Source organism: Struthio camelus, chromosome 4, assembly GCF_040807025.1.
Source record: "Struthio camelus isolate bStrCam1 chromosome 4, bStrCam1.hap1, whole genome shotgun sequence".
In the NCBI taxonomy this organism is placed as follows: Eukaryota; Metazoa; Chordata; class Aves; order Struthioniformes; family Struthionidae; genus Struthio; species Struthio camelus.
The window spans coordinates 29,044,973-29,068,597 of NC_090945.1; the positions used below are offsets into that span (position 1 = coordinate 29,044,973).

At 36.9% G+C, this 23,625-nt stretch overlaps 1 long non-coding RNA gene across 1 annotated transcript; it reads left to right on the forward strand.

The window, feature by feature from the left end:
• The first annotated feature begins 116 nt into the window (after positions 1–116).
• Positions 117–22,803, forward strand: LOC104153410 (uncharacterized). Its single transcript, XR_696240.2, has 6 exons — positions 117–175; positions 3,890–3,930; positions 9,891–10,000; positions 10,587–10,695; positions 13,104–13,233; positions 22,556–22,803. It is a non-coding gene; the product is annotated as an uncharacterized lncRNA (long non-coding RNA).
• Positions 22,804–23,625: the final 822 nt, after the last annotated feature.

The window sequence follows — 23,625 nt, forward strand, 5'->3', positions numbered from 1 at the left end:
ATTTCGAAAGTATTTATGCACACTGAACTCTGATCCATTCATCAAATTAAGTGAACTATTGTATTAATTCCTTCCTTGTCTATTCATAGATTTCATTCTGCTTTTTTCCTGCTTAGTGGTAATTTGAAGAAGTTGGAACGCTGCTCTTAGGCTCATTTACGTCATTTACTAAAAGGTAAAAGATGCAGACCCTACCTAATTAATTTCTTTATAAACTCAAAAAAATCTCTTCACTATCTATTTAGTATCTTTGGACAAGTTGTTTTATCTTAGCCAACATCATGCCCACAGCATCTGCATTGTCTGTTTTGTGTACTTTGATGTAATAGCAAAAATAGTTTTGAAGCTAGTGTTCATGGCTGATTCAAAAATAAAGACATATTTTAAATTAGATTCATAAATATAAGTATATTTCTGAGGACAGTGTCAACTTTAGAGTAGCTATGATCCATAGTGGGCTACTAATCATCAGTCATAAGCCTTCTAACATCTTCTGGTTAATTGTACAAATGTTCATAAGTCTCAGATATTTTAATTATTTTAATCATTTTAATTATTTGAGAGGGCTCAATTATGCATCTAAGAAATCTTCTTGGACATAGGGTTTATTTTTTTTGTTATTATTTGCAAGAAGTTTAGCCGATATGAAAATGGGAACAGTGCAGCTTGAATTAGCAACCACCCACTATCCAAATCTGAGAACAGTTCATAAAAAATACTCTGAAAATTAGTTGTCTAAACTGTTAAGAAAAGCCTACAAGAAGCAAACGTATTAAAGACAATGCAGCTTTGTTCATGAACAATTTATAAATCTAACAAGGCTAAGTTGGAAAAAAATATTATTCATACAAAATAGAGTGATAGCTCTATTAAATTCCTATTATGAAAGCACATAGAAAGTTCTATATGAAGCTCTGCTCTTCAGGTCTGTCCTCATTTGACTTTTTCTGCATAGTTAAATTCCAAAGCAATTGAAATTAAATAACCTGGTTTATAGTTTTTCTGGGTAGCCCTAGGCTTTTCTTCATGTAATGAGTATTTATTGGCTTCCTGAATTATAGCCCTGCACATGGAACAGTTCCATGTTACTAGCCTGTACAACAGAGGAGGTTGTATATACAAGTGTTTGTATAGACAGCTTTTGTAATTTTGCACACAAAATTGTAAAATCACACTGAAGATGGCTCTGTTAGTTTGGAAGAAAAACGTCATGCTTTGAAATCATTGTGTATTGTCTGTCTTATCAGTTAAGTGCTCCTAAACTTTAAATATAAATCAGAACATATCCTTTTTCCTATATATTTGATGGTGCTGATTCTGAGTCTTTTCTTCCTTCGTGATTTTGATTGTAAAATTGCTTACCACTTTTTCCTCCTGTTGGTTTCCTTACAGTTTGTTTTTTTTTTTCAGCAAAAGAAAAATTGTCCTCAGCTATTCAAATGTTGTGGACATTTTACTGAGCACCATTTTTGATGTTTATTTTGAGTTTCTTCCAATTATTTTTCACTTGTTTTAGCAATCACAGTGATTTATGCTTTCCTTCTGCTTTCCAAATGCTTATTTTAGAGCCAATTTTTATTTTGAATATGGGTAAATGCTAGCACTTATGGGATCATAACATATTGGTGTTATTTTGTATGTTGTATTTTTTTTGGAAAATGTGGAATATTCAACTTATTGCCACTCTTCAGTTATTCCAGAGTTAATGCAGTTATTGCATTTTGATGGTGTCTAGAGACCCTACCGTGGTCTAGAGCCAAAGCTGTTTTAACTTTCACTTTTATGCAGCAAGCTTTCTAGGCATCCAATCCTTAAGTCAATTCTTTTACCTTTTGTGGGCCACTTTGTAAATTATACAGCTTTTAATAAAGTCTAGTGCAGAGCTGACCAACTCCAATGGAAACTCAAGGTGGGATAATTCTGTAAGAGAGAGCCCCAAGAATGGTTGAGGGCTTTGAGAACATGGTCTATGAGAAAAAGCTCAGAAAGCTATGTTTGACTTTTCCAAAGGAGTGGAAAACAGACATGGTAACAGTTTTCAAGTATGTAAAAGACTGTTTCAAGATCTAGGGGAATAACGTATTTTTGACATCCACTGGGATATGAAGAAATAATGACCTTAAATTGCACCAAAGGAGATTTCTTTTAGGTGGTCAGAACAACTTTCTAATGTGAAGGTAGTTTAGCACTGGAATGGATTACTTGTGGGTGCTGTGAAACTTTCCTCACTGGAGGCTTTCTCAGGACAGGTTACATAAAACCTTGTAACCTGGTTTGGTTACCAGGGCTGTGACGTGGTCCTATACGTGCAAGAGGATAAACAGAGCCATCAAACAGGGGCAAATATTGCTCAGATGCTGAAGCTGGCACCAGGCATGCTAATGAAGTGAAGATGAAGAAGTGATACATATATTGGCTAATATGACAGTTGCTTATAATGATCAAAAAGTTTATTTTGGTGTTTCAATACTTTGACAGATTTGCTGAAATGCAAAGCTTAACAGGTCTCTCTTCTCCTCAACTCAGTTGTTACACAATGCAAATCAAATTTAAAATTCACAAAATTATTAATGGCTAATCAAGGGCCACTGAGAGATGATGATGTCCTAGGTGGTTGCAAATTGTTCCAGCGTCCCTGTCTACTTCACTGCTCCAATGCTTTGAAATGAATCAGTAGTCAGTTTTAATTTGTTCAGTTTAATTAAATTCCACCTGAATAAATACATGTTGCACAGACTTGAAGGAGATACTGAAATTGCTTGGAAGATGTATCCAGTTGAGATCTAATTTGATAACGTGCAGCATTAGATTTTAACCTACTCTCTTCCACAAAGATGAGCATCACATAAATAGTTAAACAATATTTTAGATGGATCTGTAAGCAAGATCATGTAAAGAAAGCGAAGCAAAATTCCGTGCAGAAGAATATTTTTGCATGTGCCATTATTATTCTTGGAATGATGAAGGTCTTCGTTAGATCAGAACTTCACTTCACTTTCAAAAAACAGCTCCTTGAAGATTAGCAGCTTGTTTACTTAGCCTGATACTGTCGTGCCTACCTACTACATTAATTACGCAAGTAGTAGTGTAATCTGATAGCAGGATATTTCCTGCTCATTTCTGCTCAGCTGCCTTTTTTTGTGGAAAGATATTTATGAACGATAATTGTGTATTTGATATGTAATGTAAAGAATCCAAATAAGTGCCAATTCATTGTCCTTCTCTTTCTCACACAGTGCAAAATGGACAGAAAAATGCTCCTCTTTCCCAGATACTGTGGGCTAGAAAAAATTCAGAAGAACTTTCATGATCTAAAGCTCTTGCAATATCTGTTCACTCTCTGAACTGTGTTCTGGCCAGTAACACCCTTCTCAGAAGGCAACCAAAATGGGAATAATTTCTTTACAAACTCTTTTCTCAGACCATTTGATTTATTTACCTGAGATCATGCCAGCTGACTAGAGTAAAAGAATAGTGTGCCTATATTTTGACTCATAAGTAGTACCATTATTTGTCTGGTTTATGGGAATAAAAACATAATCATTACTGAATCTGCCCAACAATCTGTCCAGCAGAGAGTCACAGAAGGACTCTGCAAAACTAAGCCCAATTGACCGATGAAAGTATGTTATTCAATATATCATTTCCATGTATGCAGTGGAGGAGCAGGGATTCCATGGCACTCAAGGAACCAGTGCCCAGAAAGACTGGGAACAAGACTTATCCCTAAGTGCTCACAAAAGGAAATGCATTGTTCAAAATTTCTTCTTTTCTTGTAGTTGATATAGCAATAGTAACTGTCCTTCAGTGGGTGCATTATCATGTATGATTTTACAGTACCTTTGCGTAACAAAGAAATCAGTGTAATTGTTTGCATACTTTCTTGCAGAGAAATTCATATGGACTGTTTCCTCTCTACCTGTACCCAAGGTAATGCCCCTTCTTATTTTATTTAATTTCACTGATTAGTATGATCAGATCTATACCTTTCTTTCTTCCAACTCCTTGCTTTTCAAGATCTATCTAATCTGGGACAGTCTTCCGAAGGATAGAAACTTTATTAGCTGAAGTTTTTCAAGCATAGTTGCCAAAAGCAATGGCAGATGATTGGCTGATGAAAAGTAATACCAGATTATTCCCACTACAAGTTTCTACATTTTTCTAAAGTCCTTTAGGTAAGGAATTCCTATATTGATGTAGAGGTAGTTATTAACAATGTTATTATATTTTCTCATTATGATTATATTTTCATTATAGTGTTAAGTCAAAAATTGCCTACACCTCTACTGAAATTTAGAGATAGTCACAACTGATTTTACACCTATGAAGTTTAGAAAATTTAACACCTGCTCAGATTGCTTTTGTTATTAAAAGAGACATCCCACATAATTAAAAATTTTCCACTATCTGACACTGAAGAGCAAGCCTAAGTTATGAAGAACAATTATGATGCCATTGGCTATAATATCCCGTGTGTGTTTATATAAAGCTCACTGTTGTAAATTCCATTTTCCTTTAATTTTCTAGACTATTTTCATCTGTGAGATGCTTTGGAAATCATCTTTGGTATAAATCCCATAAAATTTAATAGAAATTTTTATTTGCAAGTTGAAAGAAAAGCACAGATTACTAAATCTAAGATAAGGAAGAATTTGGTCCAAAGACAAACAACAAATGAAGGTCTCAAAAGGAGGTATCAGGATACCTGTTTGCAGTAGGCAAAGTGCTAGGCTGAATAAGGGTCTTGTTTACTCACAGATAAGCATGGCAATATTGTTTAGATCCTCCTGTGCGATCCAGGATCTTTAACTTGGCATCTAGGCCCTGTGAGAGATCTTAGAATATCAGTTCCTAATAAGTTGAGCAGAAACAGGTCTTCAGCTAGCTGACAGCAAAAGTGAGCAGTCTGATGTATCTCAAAATCCGTTCTTCTTTAAGTCTATCCTATGGGCTGCTGGAAGGTGACTGAATGCACCTGGGATCCAAAGCCTGGATCTCATAAGGCCAGAAACTCTCATCTATTCTTTGAAAGAATTTAGCTGGCATTCACTTTTCATTTCGGCTTAGGTCAAAAATAGTATTATTTCTGATAATGTGCCCAGAGATCAGAGAATACTCTTGTGAATCCACAGCTCTAAACTACAGATCATATCTCACAGGAAATTTTCCTAACTGGAGTTTTATATGGTGAGTTCTCTCTTGAGGTGTTTTTAGCTTTCTGAATCTTGCACTCAAGAATATCAATCTTGCTATGTTCAGGCAATTCCGCATATGACATTCCTAGGTGCAAAAGGAAGCCTAAAAGTGAAGAGCAGCTCCTCAGAGAGTGCTCCAGACTGAAGCTCACAGGGGAGGAGGATACTCTTCATGCAGAGAAAGGGAAATAAATAAAAAGCGGTAGTGGGCAAGCCCAAAATGTGTTCAGTTTTCATTTTAAGTTTGATCACATCTGTTTGATAACTCTGTAATGAACAAAACAACGACATTATAAAATGCAGGACATCATATTATCAGTTAGGTGAGAAGCTTAGGCAAATTAAATGTGCCTGAGACTGAGTGATGACCCCCCTATTGCAAAAGTTTGCAGCCTTTGGGTGTCAAAATCCTAGTCTAAAAAAAAGACAGGAGAATTTGTTCAAGTTATTTCCCCGGGCAATATGGACTATGTGTAGCCCTGCTATAGATGGGACAGAACTGGACTGGCTAATATTGTAGGGAGTGAAGCAGGAAGTGGCTCACTGAAGCAGATGGTGGGCATAGTTCAGGATAACTTCGCTATCTAGTAGGATAGGCAATAGATCTCTATGATTTGACAACCACAATTTGCAGCTTGTTACTAAAAGAGGAGGCTGGAAAACAGCAAATGCTCTAACAGTTGCTTCACCAAGAAATGAGAAGGGAAGACTTTGAAATAATATTATATATTGGGTAGAGAATAATGGATTGATTTAATTGCCAGTAACAGAGTCCAAATTCAATTCCTGGAATAAAGTAATAAATATTAGCTTTAGACTTCATTCAGAGATCTGGGAAAATTAAAATAAATTGTGTGAGTGCTCAGTGAGCTCAATTTTTTCACACTTTTTGCTCTCAGTGGGCTGCAAGCTTTTGCATTAGATTAAGGTGGCCACTCAGTCTGAGGCACATTTAGCGGGCTTGCTCTGGTGACCGTATTTCTCCTTACCGAGCAACATACCATCCCCCATTTTATGACATGATTGTTGGTTTTGTTGTTTACAGAACTATTATCAAAAATGAGAAAGGATATATTACTCTGGTTAACTCCCATTTCTCCTTTGTTCTCCCCATTCAGTAACGTTTTGTTAAGTCACTTGATTCACAGGGTGTGTTTGCATTATGCCTGGTGTGGGGTTAGATTCGGTATCATCTGTTATGTCTTCAAACCGATGTGTCCACACTGTGTGTTCGTCAGCATGAATTTCGCACTGGTTGCCTGTTTGAGATTCACTGGGCATGTCTGGAGAGCTAGCTGCTAGAGGACACTGAGTCCACATTGCAGGTGGGATATTTTGAGAGTGTGTGACTGTGCTTTCCATTCCCCCAGGAGAGAAAGGGCTTGGAGTGACGAAGACTTGAGAGGGTATCACAGGGCTCCATGTATAGATGTAAGACAGACTCACTCTTGTAAAGAACTCTTTCATCAAACTAAACTGCTGATGTAGCTCCACCTACTGAGCTCACAAGCAGTTTAATTTCATTTTCCTGGATTTTTGATTGGTAGCTCGTTCCAGTGTTCATTAGTGGCTTGTAGAAATTCAAGATGGCCCTTGTTACTGCCAGTGAAAGCCTGGCAAAAGAGTTTCATGGTTTTGTAATCAGGTGGCCAAGCTTAGCTGATCACATCTGGAACTAATAATGCTAAAGATGGTGCCCAGCTCAGGATAATAGATGTCGGAAGGATCAGGGCAAGCATTGAGGTACCCGTAAAAACCATATAGATTTCAAAACAAAAAACAAGCTAGAAGCTTGGTGATAGGCCGGGAGGACATCATGAAATTCAAACCAGTAATTAAGGTCTGGCACAAGGATGAGATAAGGATGAAGCAAAGTCTTTGTAAAATTGGTTACTGCTGTCCAATCCATATTTTCCCTCAGCTGTTCACACCTTGTTTGTTCTCTCATACTTGGCATAATATGCTTCAGTTGCAGTGCATATTTATTAGTATAATACTGCAGATATTTTTAGGATTCTAGTGTTCTGACATATATTTTGGAAGTGTTTGTAAGACATTTCCCCAGTGTGGTACTGTTTTTTTTCTCGTGCACAGTATCATTCAAGGACCAGTAAAATAAATGTTAAACATACAGATATAATGGTGGGGTCTAGGAATGTGTAGTTCATTATAATTTATGCCCACTGTCCAGTGCAGGTAAAAGGCTAAAGTAAAAGAATTTGAGAATTTCACAACTGGCTCTTGTGGCTTTGTGTGTAGGGGGACTTTGTGTGAAAACAAACACAAAGTTTTTTATGTGGCAAGTACCTTTTAATTTCCTCCTTGAACCCACCTGGAGATGCTCCAGCATGTTCAGTTAATACAGCTGTGTAGTGCCCTGCCTGCCTGTGACCTGTATACTTCTGTGTGAGCAGAAGCTCAGTTCTGTTCCAGTGCCTTGCTGGATATCGCTGGTTGGGGGAGCGTATTGCTTAAGGGAGGAGTCTGTGACATGCTCCCACATTTTGTAGATGTGATATGTAACAGGGGACAGGGCATGGGGGAAGTGGACTGAGGAGAGACACAGTGGGGCCAGCCAGCACAAACAGTGTTGAGCCAGCTTCACAGGGTAGCGCAGACTAGTTGCAGGAGTTCAAGGATGTTGCAACAAAATAATGCCCAATTAATTTTAGTAAAGGTCAGTGTCTTGTATGGTTACCCTAGTATAAATATATATGTTATTACCATGTGCTACTGAGGGGAGAAGTATAAAAATGCTCTAAGAGCCTTATTTTCTAGCAATGCTTAAACAACTTCCTTACTTTTCTTTCTTTGTAGTCAGTTAATAATTGTGCTGTTTCTCTTGTTTTTAACTGTATGTCCCTTAAGGCATGTTAAAGACCCCCTGTGATTAAAATAGTGGGAATTATGTTGCTGAAGTGACATTAACAGAGATACTTATTAAAATTTTGCCCCTGCTGTTTGTGGTTTCTCAAGACAACACTTTTTTAGCAAATTTTATAATAAAATTACATGATGCTTGATAACTAGAAACTGTGCCATAGCCCAAATGTTAAGTGAAAATTAGATAAGTAATTATGGACTACTTTAACACCTGTAACCGATGTGCTAGTAGACTATTTAATATTACATTTAATAGATCATTGGTTTTGTTGCTGACGTACAGCAGATCTCTTGGCATACTGTGATTGTATGTAAAATGGTCATATGTCCTGCTATGCTATTTTTATGTTTTCAAGGTGTTTACAGTGTTTGTCTGCTCTTCCCAAGACTCTGGTGGGAATATGATGCAGTGTCTTGTGAGCTTGTCCGTTTGAACAGCATTTTAAATAAATACTCAGTGTGACAGGTATCAGAAAAAAACAAAATTGCCACTTCACTGCTACCAGTTTGCACTTTCTTCTGAACCAGTAGCTTGTGTTTGTCTTGTAACTTATACAACAGTTCTGTTTTCACCTCTACTGTTTACTTCACTTTCCCTTTCAGGCAACTGCAAAAGCCAGAAAATGGCCCTTGTGATAATGCCACTGAGATTTAGAGCATTAAGGCAATCTCATTATCAGTTTACATCCCCAGTTGGAAATCAGAGATTGTTCAGCACATCAAACAGCAGAGCAGGGGCATGTAATGTGCAGCCCAAGGGCCAAGTGAGACCTGCTGAGTCATATAATGTGGACTCCAGCTGCCCTCTTCCTGTAACGGAAGGATGAGGACAAAACAGCAAAACTGTTTGTTGATATTGCTAATGAACTTGAACCGCAATAAATTATTTTCCATCTGCATAATGTGGAAAGATAAAGTACAACCAAATATGGTTCCATACACTTATAATAGATGTATATAGTTTATAGGCAAATTAGATGTGGCCCTTGGGCTCTTGGTAAGTAACCCATATAACCTTCAGGTCTATAGGAGGTAAACATCTTGCTAGTGCTGAAATTAGTGCATAGAGCTGGAGGCCAGCTTGCAGAGTGAGCCTGGCTTATTCTTTGTTTAAGATCAAGGGAGGAGGAGTAACAGAAACCCCTTCAATTCAACTTCTGATCTAAATTCTTGTCTGTGTGAGCAACAGGGGAAGGGAAAGAACATTCTCTTGTTCAGAAAGTCACTGTATAAATTCTAGCTCCCTGAAACCATCTTAGAAACCATGTACAACTAAAACCTCCATTATAGCTATTAGGTGAATCAAGGCCTCCTGATGGATCAGCAAATAACATTGCATTGTGGAATTTTTATGCTGTGGAAAACATAGTAATTATTTTAATTATTGTTTTTGAGTTATTGGGAAATAAACTCATGTCTAGGGTCTATCATTATTTCATCCAACTGTGCAAATGAAATACAAAATCGATAAAAAAAAATGTTTTTATCATGCACGGTTTGAATAAAGATCTGTGATAATTTCAAATTCAAAGGATTCTTCTGTGACAAAGGTCTAATAATGGAGTCATTAGCAAGAAATTACATTACAATGTCTGTAGGATTTACCTCAGTGAAAGCAGAATTTCTTTGTTGGAGGTTTCATCTTGATGTTACTCCCTCCTACCCAACTTCAGGATAGTTAACCTTTCTTAATATTACTTAAGAAGGTAATTCTGAGATACAGCCATAAAAATAATAAAACTTTGAAACTTTCTATTTTACCCACAGCGGCTACAGTTCAGCACAACTTTGACCATATTCATTATTTCACAGATCTTACCTTTCAAATGGTAATAAAGACTTTGAAATTTTAACTGAGGTTTGGCTGGCTGACCTATACATAACGTGAAGATTCTTTTTATATGGAAAGGAGGCACACAGAGGTATTTCCAAAGCATTTTTTCCTACTTCACTTATTTTCAGCAAAGCACAAGAATTCTAATGTCATTTTTATTCTCTTTTGTGATACTACTAATATTCAACAATACATAGGGGGGGATTATGTGACTCTGCCCTTCTGAGAAATGCACAAATAGCTCATTCAATGTAGCACTCAGTTTGTTATGTTTCCATACAGAAATGGCACAAAAGAAATCTGTCTTCTTTTTCTTGGGATAAAGCCTGAGTGTGTACCACCCTTCTACAGTCTCTAGTTTCACTTGAGAGAAAATAGGCATATGAGCAGAAAGGGCTCTGTATAGTGCCGTGGACCGTAAAGGCGTCATGGATAACAGGTGCTGGAAGATAAACTTATCCTGCAGTGTAAATGCAGGGAATTTGTGTTAACCTTAACCTTGCAGCAGTGCTTCAAAAGGTGGGGCCAGTGTGCATTTGCAGATTTTACTGTCATAAATCACTCCTCCAGTATCTCCTAAAGGACAAATGGCTTTAAAAATACATATTTAAAAAAATAATAATAATTCTTTGTTTTATTTTAATTTCCCTTTATGAAATGGTTTTATTTTCTAGCTGCTGTTACAGTCATGAGGACTGAAAAATTTTGAATTCCTGTAATATGAAAGCTCAAATTCCCATCTAATCACTTGTTTCCCAGAGCCAGACCAACTTTCGGGAGACGGTAAGACCCAAGAATTGATACGATTGCCTCTGTTACAGGACTCTCAGTGAGGATGAGAATAGTTCTGGTGTATGATGAACTGTGAATGAGTGTAGATCCTGCATTGTATTAAATTCCTATTGAGCTTCTCATACAAAGGGACCTTTGCACTATCAGAATAAATCAGCTGGGGATTTCCTTCCTCCAGTGAAACCTAGTGTCATAGAAGAATGTCAGCTGTGTGTCTAATAAGGGAAATGATGCTATATACAACTGCATTAGAACAAGGCCTATATTTAAGTGCACTAAATGAAATGCAGTCCACTCTGCGGTGAAATTATAGGCACAGACAACTCCTGGACTATGGATTTGAATTATCTGTGTTACAGGTTTTAGATTGATGATGATCTTGGTGTTATGTGAAAACAGTAAAATATAACCAAACCCTCTCCCTGCAGTTCCCAGGAACAGATTCCGCTAATTAATTGGAAATGCTACAGAAGAAAGACCAAGTGAACCAGGGAACAATACTGTTCCTGAGAGGCTGCGCAGCATCTTCCATAATTAAAAATTCTGATTGAAAAGTACCATACTACTGAGTCTGTAGTCTCAGTATACAGTTCACAGTAACACCAAAACAGTGGATGGCCGTCTTGCTGCCATTGGGACTCCACACTGTATCTTCCCTCAGGACCCCCAAACTGAAATACACTGCACAGGTCAGAATTAGATTTTAAGAGGCAGAAAAAATTGGGAACACATAAAAGATTGCAACTAGTTACATATCAATTAGTCAACGGCACAGTACAACAAAGCTGAGATGCGTTTTATTAACATTTGAAGTGGTTCTTGTTCCACTTCTCCAAGAAGAGGCTATTCTTGAGTAAGGTAGGAGTGATCTCAAGAAGTGATAGTGATATAGCCAAGTACAAGGGGACACATTTTCATTGTGTTCAGCAGTCAACTATGTCAAGAATGAAGGTAAGCATTAAAAACTAGCATATCGTAAAAGCCCCTCAAGTAAAAGGTAGAGGATACAAAACTCTTACAGATGATGAAGATATGCCTTAGGAAAGTAACAATAGCATTAGAGGAGTAATGCCTGTCTTTGAACAAAGAGGGCTCTTTGAAAGTAAAAATAGAGATAGCTAAATTGCGAAAACTGAATCTAACAGAAGTACTTCATCGTTTTGAAATCTTATCCAGTAAACATGCATAGTGACACAAAAACAATAAATACAATGGACACATCAGAAAACCCCACCAAAAATAATTACCTCAAATGAAAAAAGATTAAATATTTTAGAGTGCACAACAGATCAAAGCCTTCTTAAATATTTCAAACATGTGAAGCCTGTTAGGAAATTAGGACATTAAGAAGCAAAGAGAGAAATTAATGAAAATGTGCATACTGCCATTTAAGGTGGAAAATGAAATAGAGTATTCTAGGGTCAGCCAAAATATTTGGTACTAATAATCCTTTCATCTTTTGTTGGCTGAAATTAAAAACAGAATACATAATACCTGAGAATTCACGATATGATTGAATTTGCCATCACAGTTATGCAAAATAAAAAGCCTAGCCCACTAACTACTTAAAATTCTTTGAAAGTGAAAATGAAAGTAATAGAGAAAAGGAAAGGAGCAACAGGGTATTTAAACATCCAGAAAATCTGCGGAAAGTCTTGTTCAGCAGAGTTGAATGAAATGTTTTACTTGAATGGCTGAACTAATGGGAGTGCTGGAGCTAGCCCAGTCAGAAGTAGCTTAAATATCTGTATCTTGTGATTATGGAAAAACCACATTATCAATGCATCTGTTCTTTCAAAATATATTAGTTTACTGAGGTCATTTTACATCAATTTTTCTGTAAAAATTGTCATTTTCCCTTGCTTCTTCTCACCTCAGAATAGGCCCAAGTACTGTACACCCAGAAAAAAAGAATCATTTAAGTACCTGTTAGCAGAGCAAGTGTTTTTAAATATTGATCTTTATAATTACAAGTCGAAAGCTGCTGAAATAGGATTTATCAAGCTAAGGTGTAGACTTTCAAGCAAATGAAGATGAATATGATCTTTTTTCCATTATGTTATCTGAAATATGTGTTTGAATCTTTCTCCTATACAAAAACCTAGAATATGTCTTTGGAGGATCTTGTAGATACTGCTTAGCTCCTTTGAACTTGAGGTATGATAGAATCCTACTTAACGTTTCTCTTTGAGATAATATGTATGAATTCTGAGTTCCTCTTTCCTTTGTGTCATTCTATCTAATTTGCTTTATTGGTTATGTGATTGTTTGGCACCTGATGAAAATGGGCCTTTGTAAGGATCATTAAATAGTCAGTGTTATTCATCTAGTCATTTAGAGGGGAAAAAGTTCACTTGATGTTGTTTTGGAGGTACTAAAAATATGCATATGTTTTATAGATCAAAGAACTGCTGGAGAGGGACCTGAGTGCCAGACACAGAGGACAATGCCTGGGTCTATATTGCTCTATCTGATAATAACCAGATTATAGCTCCACAATCCCAACAAAGAGACACAAGCAGTATGAAGGTATAGTGAGTATCAATTTTCCTGTTATCTCTAATGAAATTAAATAATGCATATGAGACCACACATTTGAAAAATAAATACACATTACAATTCTTAACAGTGTAAAGATTAAGGCAATACGATTTTTTGAAAGCTTTCAACCAGGGAGGAATAGCTTACTGCTTACTTTAAGTAAGATTAGGTAGAAAAATCCTATAGAGCACCTAGAATAAAGTCTGAGAGGCAACAAGCTAATATTTTAAATTCAGAAGAATTGTATTGGTTTTAATTAAGCAATGATATTTTTGTTGAATGCCTTAAATCTTTAATTATTGCCAAAATCTTTAATTATTGCCAAAAGCACTAAACATGATGTGAGTTATTTACTGAGTCACTGTGAAATACAGTTCAACATTTTCTTATAAATATTTTAAACAGAAACCACATAAGGCTCTGTCTGGTAACGACAGTTATTTTTGGTGTATTGGTGTTTCCTGAGGTATTTCAGGGACTGACCTGAACTCATGGAAGTAATTTCAAAGAATCCCAATGACTTTCGTGGGAGTTGGCTTAGTTCCTTAATAAGGGTATTGCTACCTGTAGTAGTTAAAATGAAATATTGTCTTATGACTGATACTTCAAAAAGTAGAATCTGTCACCAAAGGCAAGCCCTGAATATGAATTTTTTCATGAGGGTGGGGAAGATAACTGATGTAATTTGGTTTTACACCTTGGGAAAACATCAGATGACAACTGTGGCAGTTGCATGTATGGATGGAACATAGTACATAGCATGCTGACTTGGATTTTCATAGGTGTTCCGCACTGTTACATTTCACAGCACTGTTGATTTACAGCCCAGATCAATTTTGTCCTGGGCATCTGAGAGAAAGTACTATACCACTGGTAACAAATACGTATTTATATGTAGCTACATAGATAGAGAGAAAAGCTGAGGCAGGCAAGAAAACAGACTGTTATGCTAGAGGTTTGTCTTTAATCTTAGATAAAAAATAGAAAGAGGGCCTACAGCTGAAGTGTATGAGTTAACATTCCTTAAATTTGACAGTTTATGGCCTACTCAGTGGTAGAAAGAAGGAAACAGGAGTAATCTTGCTACTTGCAGGTAGATACCTAATCTGTGAACATATGTGAAGAGTATCTTCTTCCAAGCTTCCCAAGTACATATTCAAGGAAATAATGTTTTTTTCCCCGACTCTCTAACAGTCTACACCAGGCTCCTGCTCTGGATCATTTTCGGGAGGAGTAGATTTCTCTCCACTGAGTCTCTCTTGCCTACTGTAAACAGGGCAACTTATGATTACAGTAGTCAAAGGAAGCAGATGAGATTAGAACAAAACTACACTACATACGTATGCCAATCAGATATGTAAAGCTAACATGTGAAATAGCCAGGTGAGCATAAAATGCAACCATTTCCTCACCCCTTTCAAAGGACAAACAGAATGCTGCCTCCAAAGAGTGAACTCTGTCCAGTAACTGTGGTGGACGTTTACTCTCAATTTTGGAGTGGAACCTGCTAGACAACCTTCTTCATGAACCAAACTGCTGAAATTTACATAAGTGTACCTACCCATGTTTTCTGATTTTGTATCATCTCCTCAGTGCTATGGTTTTATTGTGTGAGGGAAATAAATAGCTGATGAATATGAGGAAGTCAGTAGTTTCACCAGGATAGCAAAGTTTGTGACAGCAAAATGTAAGGCTGACTATGTGTTACCCAGAGAAGAGTAAGACATGATTTTTTTTAGACAAACCTAACACAATTCCATTGTCATACTGCTGGCAAGTAGCCCCTGGGCATATGCTGCTGCGGAAGGTTCTGCAATATCTTCTGCAGCCAGCAGGAAGGACTGCTCCTCAGAGAGAGTCACCTCCCCTGACTCATCTGAGAATGAGAGTGTGGCTTTGTCTTTTCTTTTCTGTGATGTATCCCTTCAGATAAAATCTACACTTCTTATCTGTGGGAAGGGGAAATTGTTTGTTAATCACAGACTAAATCCAACAGCTCCTACTTCTGTTGGCATAAGATCAGGTGGTAGGTCTTCTAACCAGAAAATCTGCTAAGTGGGAAGTTGTAATAGGAAAAACAGCTGCTGTTTTTCCTGTTGAAATCTTGGGCATACTGAGGAGCCCAAACCATGATCTTAAGCATTCCTTCTCAGCAGAAAACTTAACAGTGTGTGACAGCATTAGTGTTGATCATCATACAAAACACACCTCCAAAAATACATATGAATTATTCAGGACTCAAAGATCCATCTCAGAGTACATTTAGGAGGCCCAGGCACGGAATTTTAGCCTCTAGACAGATTGTTTACTAAGTCTTGCACAAGAGCACTCAGTGGCCAAAAAAGTGAATTTTTATGTCATTCGTTGATGAAGCCTCGTTTTCTTTATTTAGATGTTGCTAATTGGGTTTTCATGGAAGAAAAATAAAATAAAAAAAACATTTGAGACTTGATAAACACAGCATATGTAACACTACAGAGGTGAGAAACTTATCTCTGCACCTTTACAGCTTGTTCATAAGGGTGATTTTTTTCTTGCAGGAGCCACTGAAGTGGCTCATAAACCTACTCAGCCAAATTTTTAGCCAGTAATTTCTGTGAAGAAAATCACCTTTTCAAGAGCCTTGAAAAAACGTATACATCTACTTAATTAACATCCTTAGCAATTTTAAAACAGTGATTTGTGCAGAACAATGACAAGAAAAAAAAGCCTGCTGCATGAGATTTGAACAAGAATGCATTCTGAACTCTTTGACTCTAGTTTCCTCAAGCAGCTCAGGACTTACAGCATTTTACAAGATCAAGTCCCAGGTAGAAGACTGAACACTGCATCTTGTACCTACTTCATTCAAAGATAAGCAGAAACAAAGCATATCTACAAATCCTGATAACATTAACACATGAGGAGACCATGATGGAAGAGGTACCTTGGATTGCTTGTTCCTTATGCTGCTAGAAATATCAAGCTCGTAATGTGAGTGATAATATGTTTTCCTTCCATGGGGGAAATGTTACCACATTGCTGTGTGAGTAACTTGTCCCCAACCAATTTCCAGAACAATATCTAAGACCAGCCTCAGCCTCTGAAAGTTTCCTCCACTGAAATTCAGCAGTGAAGTTTACTACAGCAACAGCATCTAGGGCCTGATCATTTGTCCATTGAAATGAAAGTCTTTTCATTTCGTTATGCATGGAACGAAGGTAGAACCCAGGAAAGATATTAGAGTTTGGAAAGTGTTCTTGCACTGAAGAAAGTGTTTTCTACCACCTGCAACTGCTTTATACTGAAAATAATAATGCATAGCATCCTCTAATATCAGAAATTTTTAGTGAGAGCTAGTAGAAGCTATGATGGTGAAGAAAAGCATATAAATTTTCATATTTTAGGAGCAAAGCTTTAATTACTTATATTTCTTAAATACGCCCATGATTCTTAAGTGATTTTTATCATACTGATAGATAAGTTATTATTATTTGCTTTTAGTATGATCTATTAACACTATCTATGTATTTCACTCCAGCTGTGTTCTAAGTGCCCTATTCAAGCTTTTCATGTCACCACTGTGCACAGAAATTTTCTGTGTGTGAGATCAAAATGTCCATATAGTAGCTGGGATGGAAGGTAGGTAGATGGTTCCTGGTGTCTGTAGCAGTTAGCTCCATAATCTCAGACCAGCTCCAAGAAAGTTGTTTCCAGAGGAGCAAAACTGTTGATTACCTCTACCTCTGAACTTTGGGGCATCTTATAAAAATTTCAGACCCATTAGTATTATGAAGATTATGGCTGAGATATTTAACTGATTCTATATTCTGTTGAAAATACTGTGAGAGAAAGTTTGGATGGTCTTATAGCAGTTTGTACTGGTAATGAGACACTTCTTAAAGGCTTATGGCTCCACGAGCACCTATGCTGCAGTCCTCTACATTCAGAGGTGATATAGGAACTTAAGTAAGATTTTTTTTTTTCTCCTATGATAAGATTTTAGTCAGCCAAAACCAACATAAAGAATAACCATAGTTCTGGCAAATGATCAGGTAGGAGAGCCTAGCCTCAGCACAAAATCCAAAAATAGTTCTAAACTACCACTGGAAAAGATTTGTAAAGTTATGAATACTCAAGAAAAGGAGACTGTTAACATTTCCTCAAAAAGTTTTCCTTTACCTCTAGTATCACCCCAGTCTTGGTGCAGCTTCTGCTAGCTGATGTTCATATACAGTCTGATCTCTCTCAGATACTGGGCCTTCTTGGTCACACTGTCGTATCACAGGAGATGTTGTGGGCACTTCATTTTTAAGTCATCTGTCAAGGACACACAGTCAGTGTAAAAATATCACAGTTTTTGAACTTTGAACAGGTTAACATATTCCATTTGGGATGGCTTTTCATTTCATATATTTTATTTTTCCCCTAAAAAGGGGAAAATGTTTACAGATATGAAAACAGAAAGAAGCATTTCAGTAACTCTGATGTCTGTTTATGTTATCATTTCAGAAAAACATTGGAGAATTCAAATTTTCATTCTTTTACAGTACAAGATAATAAACAAAAGTTTGAAAAGTTTCAGGACGGGAAGACAAAACTATTCGCAGACCCACTCTTAGGGTCTTGCGTGCTTTGTAGAAAAAAAAAAGTTTTGATCCCGGGATCAAATTCTATTGCTTCCGAATGACAATGTATCTCTGGTAACTTTAATTCAACTTCCTAGCAGCCCAGAAGGTGTGGGGTGTTTGTTTTTTTTGTTTTTTGGGGTTTTTTTTGAGCTATATCCAAACTTTAAAAGCCAGATAGCATTCAAGGTGGCATTTCCCCTTTTGTAGGAGCACTCTCTGATATCTATAAAAATGAAAGAAGCTTTCAAAAAATTGTTTGGTTTTACTCCCTGCATTAACATCTTTGAGAATCTTTGTGTTAGGCCAGTCACAGGTTGATGACCTACATCTATCTCATGGTGAAACAGCTTCCATATTAAAAAATCTATCACAACTGAGACTGACACCGTGTCTTAAAGTGTTGTCACTGACATAAAGAAGCAGATAGGGAACTGCTCTTCCCTTTTGTCTCCATAAAACAATAGATTATGCCTGCAATACAAGCACAGAACAGTATTTGAACGCTTGATTTATTGCTACCTATGTGACCTTACTTCTTTTATAAAGTCCACTTGCCTGAGTACATGAGGATAAAATGAAGATAAACAATAGATCACTAAAATTTTCAGCAATGTTGCTGTTCTTCTGTTGAGAGTTGCAACAGCTGTTTGATGCCTTTTTTCTCTTTGGGACAAGTGTTTGAAGTCTTCATGAAACAGCGGTCTGCAGAAATCCACACAGCATGCCACATCGCCAGCACAGCTGCCCTCTGTATTGAATAATGATTGTTTGTTTCATATAAAAATTAAAAGCTGTAGAATGTAAGAAGGACATGTGATATACCTTTGTGTGTAAGAAGGCTTTCAAGGTCAACCTTTTTGGAGATGAGATAAGGAGAAGAATCTGTATGTTACTTGACACTTAAGTTTCTAGCATCTTGTTTTCAATTGCTTCAAATTTGGCCTAACTACCTACTTTAGCTGAATTATTTTGAAAAATTTTGGAAAGTATTCACTTGTTAGCATAGAGAAATATTTGCTGGTCTGAATTTAAAATTATTCTGAATTGTGATTTTTGAATAAGTGGTCAAAATTTGATAGTAAGGGGGTGCTGTATCAGGGCTTTTCCCTTTACCATCTGTTGAAAATTTGTCCACAGTTGTCCAGGTTTACACAACTAAATATAGACTTCTTATTTTTTCAGTAGAAATATTCCCTGGAGACTTTTTCTAGCCTTCAAATGCTTCGGCTTTTGTAGTGAAGATGCTAGCTGTTCCTGGCAGAAAGGAGAGGAAAGTTGCTTGACTTAGATGCAAAGGGAACAAAAACTAGATCTGCTTAGAAAAGGGAAGTGTGGGAGAGCTGAGGAGAGGGAACCTAAAGTGGAGGGTATTATGACAAAAATTTGGACAAACAGGCTCGTGTCTGTGACTTTTTGGAGCAAGACACAAGTGCTTTTTTGCTTGATTGCTGAGTGGCCAGGTATTGCATTAAGTGTGTCACTGTTGTTATGCTTCAGCTAATAAATCCTGCTGCAAAATAAATGAGAATTAATTGGGCAGGGTATCTTAGATTAGATAAACCAGATCTGGGGCCTAGGGAACTATGGAACTTAGTTTATCAAAAGAATGAGCTAAGATAAGCAGGAAGCTAGGTTTTGAGAGGTTCTCCTGGAAAATAAAGTGATAAAAAATTAGATAACAGAGAATATAACAGAGAAAATAAAATTAGATAACAGAGATTAGATCTTTACGCTCAGAAATTTTAAATGAAAGTATTTCTGACATTTATCAGCGTCTCAGCGTTTGAGTTTGCAATATAATCTTTTTCTTTTAACACTAGATATATGAGTGCATACGCGTATGTATATTTCAAATACAAATCTGCAAGTAATATAGGCTCTTTCTATAACTTTTAAAGTGAAGAGCATATTTATTGAGTATCATATAATTCAGAATGGCAAGCACATGACAATGGCCATATGACAAGTATATGACAGAAGCATTGTAAAAAGCTGGTTTTATCATCGTTTCACTATGCTGTGCCATGTAACTACTTGGTTTTATTCCTTCTGTAGAATCTCCTGAATTTCCAGGAGTCTCCTGCCTGCGCATGATGGTTGCTATTTGCTGAGGCAGAATGATACAGAATTTTACTGAAGAGAGACATACGTGGCTTCTTATTGTGCAGTTTATTTTTGCTCTTAAGTTAGAGGACTCTTCTAGAATCAATACACTAACTACTGCCAAACTGCTGCTAGGAGGATATTACCTGGTTCTGGGACACTCAACAGAGGTCAGAGAGACAGAAAGCTTAGACTCAACAGGGACGAGGTGGGCTCCAAGGTGTGTTAAAAAGGTCCTCTTGAAAAGTTCAGATTTCATAAGACATATATGAGACGTATTTGCTTATTCAGAGTTTTAATTAAAAATCATGGAAGGTCCTTTAGTTCATTAATTTAAGATGGTTGCTGGTAAATGAGAGATTAATTTATGCTTGTTTTTAATTGTTTGATGCCACCACAATTGGTGCTGCATAAAAACACAGTACATAAATAAAATATGAATTAAAACAAGTGAATAATTATAACTACATCAGCCTAAAGGCAAGCGACATTTTAATATCAGAGTCTAGTAATGGTGCATGAATTAAGAAGGATTAATTTTTCTGAGACAGTTCAGAAGTATTTAGCCTTTATTCTGCCCTTATTTAAAATGCCTCATATAATACATCTCAGTATTTTACATAATTTAAGTTTTCATAAAACATTTTGTTCTCTCCCTGTGAGGTTCTTCAACGTGCTGAAACTGTCCTAAGATATTAGATCTACAAACTATAATCTTTGCAAACACATCTTTTGTTCTTTGGCTTTGCTTCAGTAATCTGTAGTACCAGTGCCTGTTTCTACAGACCAGCTTCCTCAGTTAGGGAACTGCTTTGTTTATAGACAGAAACAGAAATATGCTTAGATATAGTGATGGGCATATATAGGTAAAGATATTCATTCCACAACTATCAGAACACCGCAGTTATCAGATTGTTTAGCATTAAGGTGTCATGGAAAATGCTTATGTTGTCTTCTGTCTCATTTCATAGTCTCATAGTCTCATTTCATTTAATGAAGTAGCAAAGGTGCAGCAGAAAGCCAAGTATCTGCTCCACTGACAGCCAAATCAGAAAGGCAAGATGCTGTGGTTCTGAGTTCTTAGGACATAGAAAATATATATTACCTATGTGTACTTTTTAGAAAACACAATGGAGAGAGACTGGTTCAGTAACAAAGTTGCTCACTAAAACCAGCAAAATATTTCAAAATATGTATAATTTTGGGGCTTGAGTATTTCCAGTGTCTGTTCAACTGGAATAACTATATAGCTAAAAATAAAAGAGTATCAAAGGGCTTTTCTAGATCATGCTCAGATTTTTGCAGGAAACTTATATTACCAAAAAGTGAGGCCCTTATTGGCCTGAATGTATTGTAGTTGATAGTATAGCTGTTATGATAATGTGCCTGAGTAGATTTCAGGAGTTTTTGATTTAAGGAACAGCAATGGAATGAGATGCAGTGAGAGAGCAGAAATTGTATTTCCATATTAATGCCGTTATTAATTTTCTGATAAATGCTTTACTTATGAATATGAGCCCACAATAGCCTGGACTCAAGCTATTCATAGAACATAGAAACACCGTCTAAGCTTCCTGAACACATCTGTCGGTATCCTTTGATTCTGCTTGGTAACCTTCTCTTCCAGTTCTGAATTTTTGGGTCTTTCCTCCACAGTCTTACAACTGTAACAGATTATTTCAAAATATGTGGTAGCTTTGTGATATGAACACACATCTACTGGGACCAGATTCTTTACCGTATATTTGAATAGTAAATTAGTTAGATGAAGCTCTTGTGTGCCTAAAAGGTGTTTCAATTCCCTCAGCATGTGAGTTTTCTGTATATTAGAAAGCAAATCACAATCAAAGAGCTTTACATGGGTTTTATATTATGACCTTGGGCAAGTTACTAAGGCCCTCTGTGGCTTGATCTGAAGCTCAGATTCCTGCATCTGCAAAATGCTAATGTTTTGTGCATCAAGGTGTACATTCATCATGTTTTTGTCTGTGTAGAAATATGTGCATTCTAGAGCTAGCTAATTTTTTTTTGAAGTTTGTAAAATATTTTCTTTTTTATTACCGTTGGCCAGCATTGCACGCACACTTTTACACGTGTGTTTCCAATACCAGGCTGGACATTTTGTGTCGGTAGCAGAAGTTCTTCTTCAATTTACAGCACAGAGGTCCTGCGTTTTGCCTCTGTACTTAAGGAGAATTCTCACTGGGTTTTAATCTTGACTGTAACAGCTTCTGTGACCCTGGAGTTCACAACCTGCCTCTGTTCTTTGGCTATGAATCCTTCTCTTTCTCCTATGGGAGGAGCAGTGCACTTTTTTTTTTTTCCTGGAAAAGGATAGTATGACCTAAGAGGCTCTGTTTTATACTAACTTTCTTACTCTAAAAACTATAGCCGACAATTCTGCACACAGTTTTGCATCTGTTAGGGTATTACGAGTTAAACTGTTAAGGTATTATGGTTAAACTATTGCCTATTTGATGGCCCACCCGGAATCTTCCATCCCCGGGGTCTGCAGGATTTTTTGACTTTAGGAAGTACTCACACTGCTCTTATCTTTTCTTCCTGCCTCCTATTCTTTTTCAAAACAAAACTTTTAGAAAGAGGAAGATTCTTTCTCTGCTGAAGGACTGAATGCACAATCATCTGCAAGCTTTGTATAGCTGCCTTCCCTAATCCCAGAGTCAAGCTAGCCTTCTGTTGGATAGGAACACATACACTTGAAGGAGTCCAACCCAAAGAGAAATACCCAAAAGGATGAACAGGAATCCACTTTTTCTGATGTCTCTGTCTGTCAGCAAACTGCAGAAGCACACAGTTTTCCATCCTCACAGACGAAGAGCAGAAGGTAAGTGTCTTGAGCATTAAAAGCATGAGACCAACAAACTTGTTAAGCAGCTCCTCAAGGGAATATTAAGCATCTCTGGAGGATGGCAGTATAGAGGATCCAAGACTATGTCCCTTTCAGATTTATCTGGAGAACGTCCGTGGGAATAAACATGTTTTGTCCCTTCTCAGACAAATGACACAGGTCGTCTGAAGACCTGCTATTTATGAACTCCAAGCCTAGCAGAGGTGAGTGGCTGTGTCTCTAAATATCATGTTTCCTATATTTAAATAGGAAAGCAAACAGCAGTATAGGTCCTAAGGTTTCTTTTGGCTAAAATCCTGATCGTTTTATAGAAATTAAATCAAAGGAGGAGGAGGATGTTGTGGTAATTTATAAAGTTATGTATAGGTTTAATCAAGAACATTTGCTGAAAACAATGTATCCTTTTCCTTCTTTGTCTGCACAGACTTCCTGGAATTTCTGATTTAGCATCTTGACTTTTTTCCTCTATCTTTTAAGCCTTGCAAATATTCAGCTCTGATTTGGGTACAGTTTTTTAACATTTCTGATACACTTCTCTCAGCTGTGTCAATGTGCAAAGGAAATAATCCTCAGTCTTTCTAGAGAGCCTATTCCAGCTAAGAAGATAAGTTGCGTCTGGGATCAAGTGTTCAGACTGCAGCTGTCCAGATGAGCTGATTGGTGACATCATGCCTTCTTTCAGAGGCTTGTTTCATATACTCATTGCTTTTCTTATTAGCCTCTTGTAATTCCTCTGCCTCCCAGCACCGCTTAATTTTATGTTCCCTTTTCAGTTAGTTCTTTTAGCTTTTCTCTGAC